Here is a 6,587-nt window from a genome sequence, read left to right on the forward strand (position 1 = left end):
TATTTGTTCCCCACCCAAAGGTATTTAACATGAGAGATGGGTGTGGGGAGCAGGCCAAGGCCTTACCTGGGTGGCCTGCATGAATTTAGGGAAGAATCGAAGCTCACACAGAACCTGAGAGCATGATACCTCTCTCTGTTTTTAGTGTCACCCCAAAAAAGCCAGAGAAAGTATGGCCCTTTCAACCAGAAGGGTGATTAATGTTGAAAGACACAAAGCAGAATGAACACTCCCAGAAAGCTCACTGCCCACAAAGCACTGTTAGTTGGATGTTTTGTGACTTGCAGCCCAAAGCATTCCCAACATAAGAGCCTTTTCTTTCCTCTCACTGAATTCACACCATAGCCCTAGGGAGATATGTTGATTAAGTGCATAAATAGTTACAGGCACCTTCACTATCCCCATTACAGGGTAGTGAGTAAACGATGGGCTAAGGAGCCAGACTGCTGCCTGTGGCTTGTCACTGCCACTTAACCACTCAGTGACTTGAGGCTTCTTTATGCCAGAGTCTTCTCATCTATAAAATAAGACTAGTTCATACTTCATAGATATGTTTAAGAACTCAATGAGATCGTGACTCTAAAGTGCTTAGCTCAATGCCTGGTACAGGGTTAGCACCCAATAAAAGTTAAGCACTGTATTTTTCGCAGATGAGGAAACAGTAATCCAAAAAAGCTAGAGAATTGGCCCAAGGTCACACAAATAAATGCTGTGCATGCTTATTTTCATGGACACATCTTTTCTGAGCAGTGTGTCAAAAAGTCAGCAAATATTTATTAAGTGACCGTGAGGTGCAGAGTTCTGAACTCATTAAGAATTTATACTCAAGGATGGGTATAGTTTCTACTTTAGTGGAATTTACTATCTGACAAGGGTGTTTAGTTTTTCATGGTCAGCTGGGCTGCACACAAGGCTGACCTTACAGATAAAAAAGACAGAAGCCTCTGTGGTACTGTTCGAAGGGTCTTAGGGAGGCCACTCCAACAACATACATCAATTGGCAGTGGGGATAAACTCAACACAGCAGCTTTCTATAGAGCTGAGTCCAATCTTCTTAGAGAATGGACTCACCAAAACAACCCTTGTTTCTCTCTCTTCCTTTGCAATTCCTCTGCAGATGAAATAGTTTTCCCTTAGGCCTTTAACCGGTGCCCAAAATGTCTCCAGCTAGTGCTAGTCTCATGAGTGTACTTTGCTTCTTATCACCTAGTAATCTTTAAAATTGCAAATATCTCTAGGAATTAAAATGGCAATTTCAATGACATATTTTTAATTAATAAATGTGTGCATGTGTTTGTTTCTTTTATGTCAAGTGAAGTTCCTTGAAGAGAGGAGTGAGGTCCCTAGCTTGGGCAGCTAAGATATTTTGACCCTTACGGCAAAGGCAGCGCTCACACAAAGCAAAAGGAAGAAGCAGGAGGCAGTAGAGGTGCCAAGAAATCTCTTGGGCTCTAGCCTGCACTCGCTTTTCTTACTGTTGAACTGGAGCCTCTGCCTCTCTGTATAAGGCTTCCTCTTTGCTCTACAGTTGCCACTGCTTTGTCCCTTGGGGCCATATTCCACACAGCCAGTGGCAAACTTGAACACAAGCACAAGGCCCCCTTCGTTTGAAAAGTTCTACCTATTGCTCAGTAGAAACAAATAGGAGACCTAAACATTCACCATGTGGGGATATCATGAGTGTCAGAATTTTACAAGATTCTAATAGGTTATGAATTCCAATTCCTTCCTGGTTTTGCTTTCTGAAGGGCGAGCTCAATAAATAAACTTTTTCTTTCTGACTCCACTTTGAGCGAGGCCAATGTGTGTCTCCTCTTCCATTATAGCCCCTCACTGAAGAAACCAGTCTAAGATTGGACTCAGAGTAAAGGAAGCCCTATCTTGCGGTATTAGAGGAAATTTTCTTTCTGAGTATCTGCAGAATGCTGACAGCTAAACATGAGGCTACTGTTCTTCCAGGAGCATGTATCCCCTTGGACATTTCCTCAATGGCCACCTAGGTAGGAAGGGCCAAGTTCTGGCAGTCTAGCTCCAGGGCTCACACTCACAGCCCTGATAAGCAAAGTCACATGCCGTTTTCCATGACTGGCAATGACTTAAAATATTTCCCTTTCTAAAAGAAATTGCATTCCTAAGCACAATTCTTTAACAAATATTTAAAATTATCTACTGATGGAATTTCTATAAATGTGGGCTAGCTTAGAAGAAAGATTCACGCAGGCCAAGAGGTGGGGATGATTGCCGATCTATTCTACTATGCAAAGACCAGCTCTCGTAGGTGCCTCCGAATGGCACAGAATGCCTGCCAGCCATCGTCTAAGTGAATTTTACCAAAGAGCAACCCACCAAACAACCTGACTGGAGAACAAGAGGCACAGTGGAGACATAGGAGAAGCACCTGCTCCTACCTTTGGGGAAGCAATCACCTGGTTGGCTGCAGAGAAGTGATACATGCCAGCCCTTCCTGTCAATGGCTATGCCATGGTTGGAAACAAGAGCTGCCACTGAGCTTGTCTCCAGGTTGCCAAAAGCCTGCACCTGACAAGCAACCAGGGGAGAGTCCTTCCAACAGACAGAGAGAGCAAAAAAGAGAGTCTGCATTTGAGAACCAGCCCTGGCCCAGTTAGTCCTTTCAGAACAAGGACCTGGTAAACCATTCCTATGAAAAACAGAAAGAGAGACAAAGTCTGGCCCCACAGGCTTTTCTGTAAGGTCTAAAGTTCTCTCACCATTCTGATTCTGCAATATCTTTGCCAGCATTGGCTCTGTAGGAAAAAATTGCATTTGAGAAAAATGCGCACAATAAAATCAGAATGTGTGCTTTTAAGGAAGAGTCCCCCAGATAAGTATTGCTAAAGTTCCATATATATAGCTCATAAAACCCAGAGGATATTTGTACTATGGCTAAGGTTCAACACTGATTACCATTAAATAATCATCGCTAACAAATCACCATGTGACATTAGCCAGAAGAGCTACTGGATGTTAAAAGAAACTCAGAAATCCCAGGAAACAGCCACTTGATGAGCAAACATTTTAATTCAGAGTGTCACTCACAAGAAATGGACAATTGCATTATTAAAGATGCAACAATGCAACAGTTAGAAATTTATTCACATTTCACATTAGTCCCCCTCCTTCCAACTAATGTTTACTATTACCAGTAAAATATACAATAACAACCATTTATTGAGTATTTTCAGTGTGGAGGGCACTATGCCTTGAGCTTTAAAAGCATTCTCTGACTTAACTATAAAAGCGAACACTGAAATCGAATTCGCCATGTGCCAGACATTGTTCTAATCATATTATGTGTATTAATGTTATTTCTTCTATCAGTTGTGGTTCATTGGTTGGTGTATATATTCATTCTTCCTCCTCAAATAAAAGGAAGTCTATTTGAATGGATATTGGGTGCTAGACACTATGTTTGATGCTGAAGATTAGATGGTCCTTCCCTTCAAAGAGCTTTCCTTCTAGTCATGAAAGTGCTGATGCTGAAGTTGTCATTCAAGTTCATTAAGAGGCTAAAACAATGACCTCTTTCCCATGCTCTTTGTCACCCACAAAGACTCTGTGAGGTTGGTGGCTGTAGCTATGGGTGTAAAGAAGAACATTGACTATGTCCCTTTCTCAGTCAAAAATATCTCTGAAAACAAATCAGTATTTTTTATGTTAATTACCAAATACTCTGAGCCAACTCATGTTTCTTGAAGCTGTTGTTAACACATATTTGTTGTGGGCTCATTTTCTTCTGCCCATTCTGAATGAAGGTCCTTCTGCATCTCCCAACTCTGCCTTCATGGTTATGGTTGCTGTGGGCTGTTGAGTTGTGCTGAGTAAGGCATCATTTCTAGAAGTGACCATACTCAAAGACCTCAAAAACAGTACTAAGAGACCTTAACAGAACATATTAGGAGACTAACAGTGTCTTATAGGTAATCTCGAGAATAACCTTTCTGAATCTGCCACTTCTTGGCCAGGTGATCTTTGATTACTCAATTTCTATGTGTCTCATTGTCTTCTCTTGTATTACGTTGATAACAATAGGATCCTTTACTAGAGTTGTTATGAGGATTAAATAAGTTAATTCATGCAAAGCACTTAGCACAATGCTTGATGATGATGTTAGCTGCTGTTTCTTTTTCTCCTCTCCCTCCTCCTCCTCCTTGTTGTTATTATTATTATTACTTATTATAATCAAATTTAATGTTTGCTACCAGTTTCCTTTTTCTTTAGAGTTGATAATATACTAGTAGTGCTCAGTTTTTCAAGTGGGGAAAGATCACGTTGTTACTTAATTTTATTTTTACCAACTCTAAGTCCGTCTGAGCAGAATTTAATTTAAAAAATATTTTTATACTCTACATTGCCTAAGTAATTATTGGTGTAAATAGGATTTTGCCTTTAGTAAATAGATCTGAAAAAATCTCTTTAACTGTATTCCGTTCATGGAAGTATGACCTTTAACAAAAAAATACAGAGAAATTCAAACTCACCAAAGGCAAAAGGATAAAATAAATGGTCTGCATTCCATTTAAAACTTTATATTTCCATGGATCTTCTGAAATCAGAAAAAATATAGGTTGAGGAGGTGCGTTATTGTTGGCACTGTTGAGAGTGTTGAAACATTCTAGATGTAATCAGAAAAAGTTAAAGTCATCAATCACATCTATCAACCACTGTTCAAGAAGTACAAACAAGGGTTCAAAAATTAGCTGCTGTACAGTTTTGAATTAAATGTTTGTCTGTGATCCTCTCACCGAAGTCTTTGTCTTTAGTCATCCTGTGTTTACTGAAAAGCCTCTGGTTCTTAATGACCTACATTAACTTTAGCTATTACTTCATCCCTCCTCTCCCATGACTCCAGGCCATCTTCTAAACCACAAACTCATTGTTTCACATGATGAAAAATGCTCTCTACTATCACAACCTGTGGTAAGAGAGAGACTTTAATATCATCTTGATATGATAGCACCTGATAATGCCATTAACATGTATCAATACTAGAAAAGTAGAAAATGTTGTGGCTCTTTTGTTTCTAAATTAATTGACTAGCATAAAGGACTACAATATTGGACTCCAAATCAAAAAGGAGATATCTCTAAGAGGTTAGTTACAGCCCGGCTTCTGGGAACAGGAATGCTGAAGAGAAATAAGTGACAAACATCTGGGAAGTCAGAATAAACCTCACTGAATGCAATTCAACAAAGGAGGGGAGTCTATGGCCATGCCTCCCTGAACATACCCAATCTCATCTGATCTTGGAAGCTAAGCAGGGTTGGGCCTGGCTAGTACTTGGATGGGAGGCCGCCTAGGAAGACCAGGTGCTGTAGGTGTTAAAAAAAAAAAAAAGAGAGAGGAAAGGGAGGAGAGGAGAATGAGAATGATAATGAGGAGAAGAATGTATCACTTATCTATAGCTTAGCAACAAATCACCCTAAGATCTAGTGACTTAAAACACCAAGCCCAAGATTAGGGTGTAGCTAGTAAGTATGCACTTACATAGCCCTCAGAGTGAGCACTTCCTTAAATTTTGTACCCTAGGCACCTGGCTTGCTTCACCCTAATCCTGGCTCTTTAAAACAACAAAAAATACTTATAATCTCACAATTTCAGTGAGTCAGGAGTTTGGGAGCAGCTCAGCCAGATGGTTTTACTTCAAGGTCTCTGATAAGGTTGCAGTCCCAAGGTCGGCAAGAATTGCAGTCATCTGAAGGCTTGATTGGGGCTGGAGGAGCTGCATCCAAGATGGCTCAGTCACACAGCTGGCAAGCTGGTGATGGCGGTTGGCAGGATGCCATAGGGTGCTCCACGTGGGCCTCCCACAGGTTGCTTGGGTTTCCTCATGACATGGCAGCTGGCTTCCCAGAAGACTGAGAGAGTCAAGAGGAAGGATGTGGAAGTCACGATGTCTTTCTTCATCTATTCTCAGAAATTACACACTGTCATTTCCATCCTATTCTATTGGTCACACAGACCAATCCTGATACGATGTAGGAGAGGATTATACAAAAGCATGAGTCACACATTGTGGGAGTCATTTTGAAAGCTGGCTACTACAAAGAAAGTGGAAGAGGAGAGAAAAGAGAAGAAAATGTTGAACTGAGGATCTTGTTGTTCAAAGATGATTTTGACTTGAACTTTTGGATCAAAATTAAGTCAAAATAGCAAATTGTAGTGAACTAGGGCTGGTTATATTATTGGATAATCCAATTCTTTATTCAGCAGCTGTATGGGGGGTGATTGGGGGATCTGAGTCAAGGACTTCATCTCTGACACAGCCTTCCTTTGAATGTGTTCATCTAGAAGGGAAGCCAGTCCAGAAAATTTCAGCTTTTGCTAGTGGGGTGCTAAATGATTTGGGCAATAGAGGGGCTATAACTTCTGGTAAAGATAGCTCATTCCATTAACAAGCCTTGTTCGCAAACTCTAGGGCTTCATTTACTTATACCTGGGTGATCTCTGTGATTGACTGATATATTATTGCTCATCCATGTTCTTCACTTATGTTACATACAAAGTCACCATAAATAAACACAACAAAAATTCTCTGTTTTCCCAAAGATTAATGTGATTGTTTGTTT

The 6,587-nt window shown here is 40.5% G+C and overlaps 1 non-coding gene across 1 annotated transcript; it reads left to right on the forward strand.

Moving 5' to 3' along the window:
- Positions 1-5,220: 5,220 nt before the first annotated feature.
- On the forward strand, positions 5,221-5,339 carry LOC111739918. The gene has a single exon (XR_002780411.1). It is a non-coding gene; the product is annotated as a 5S ribosomal RNA (ribosomal RNA).
- The last annotated feature ends 1,248 nt before the right edge of the window (positions 5,340-6,587 follow it).

The sequence above is a fragment of the Pteropus vampyrus genome, unplaced genomic scaffold (assembly GCF_000151845.1).
Source record: "Pteropus vampyrus isolate Shadow unplaced genomic scaffold, Pvam_2.0 Scaffold55, whole genome shotgun sequence".
NCBI lineage: Eukaryota > Metazoa > Chordata > Mammalia > Chiroptera > Pteropodidae > Pteropus > Pteropus vampyrus.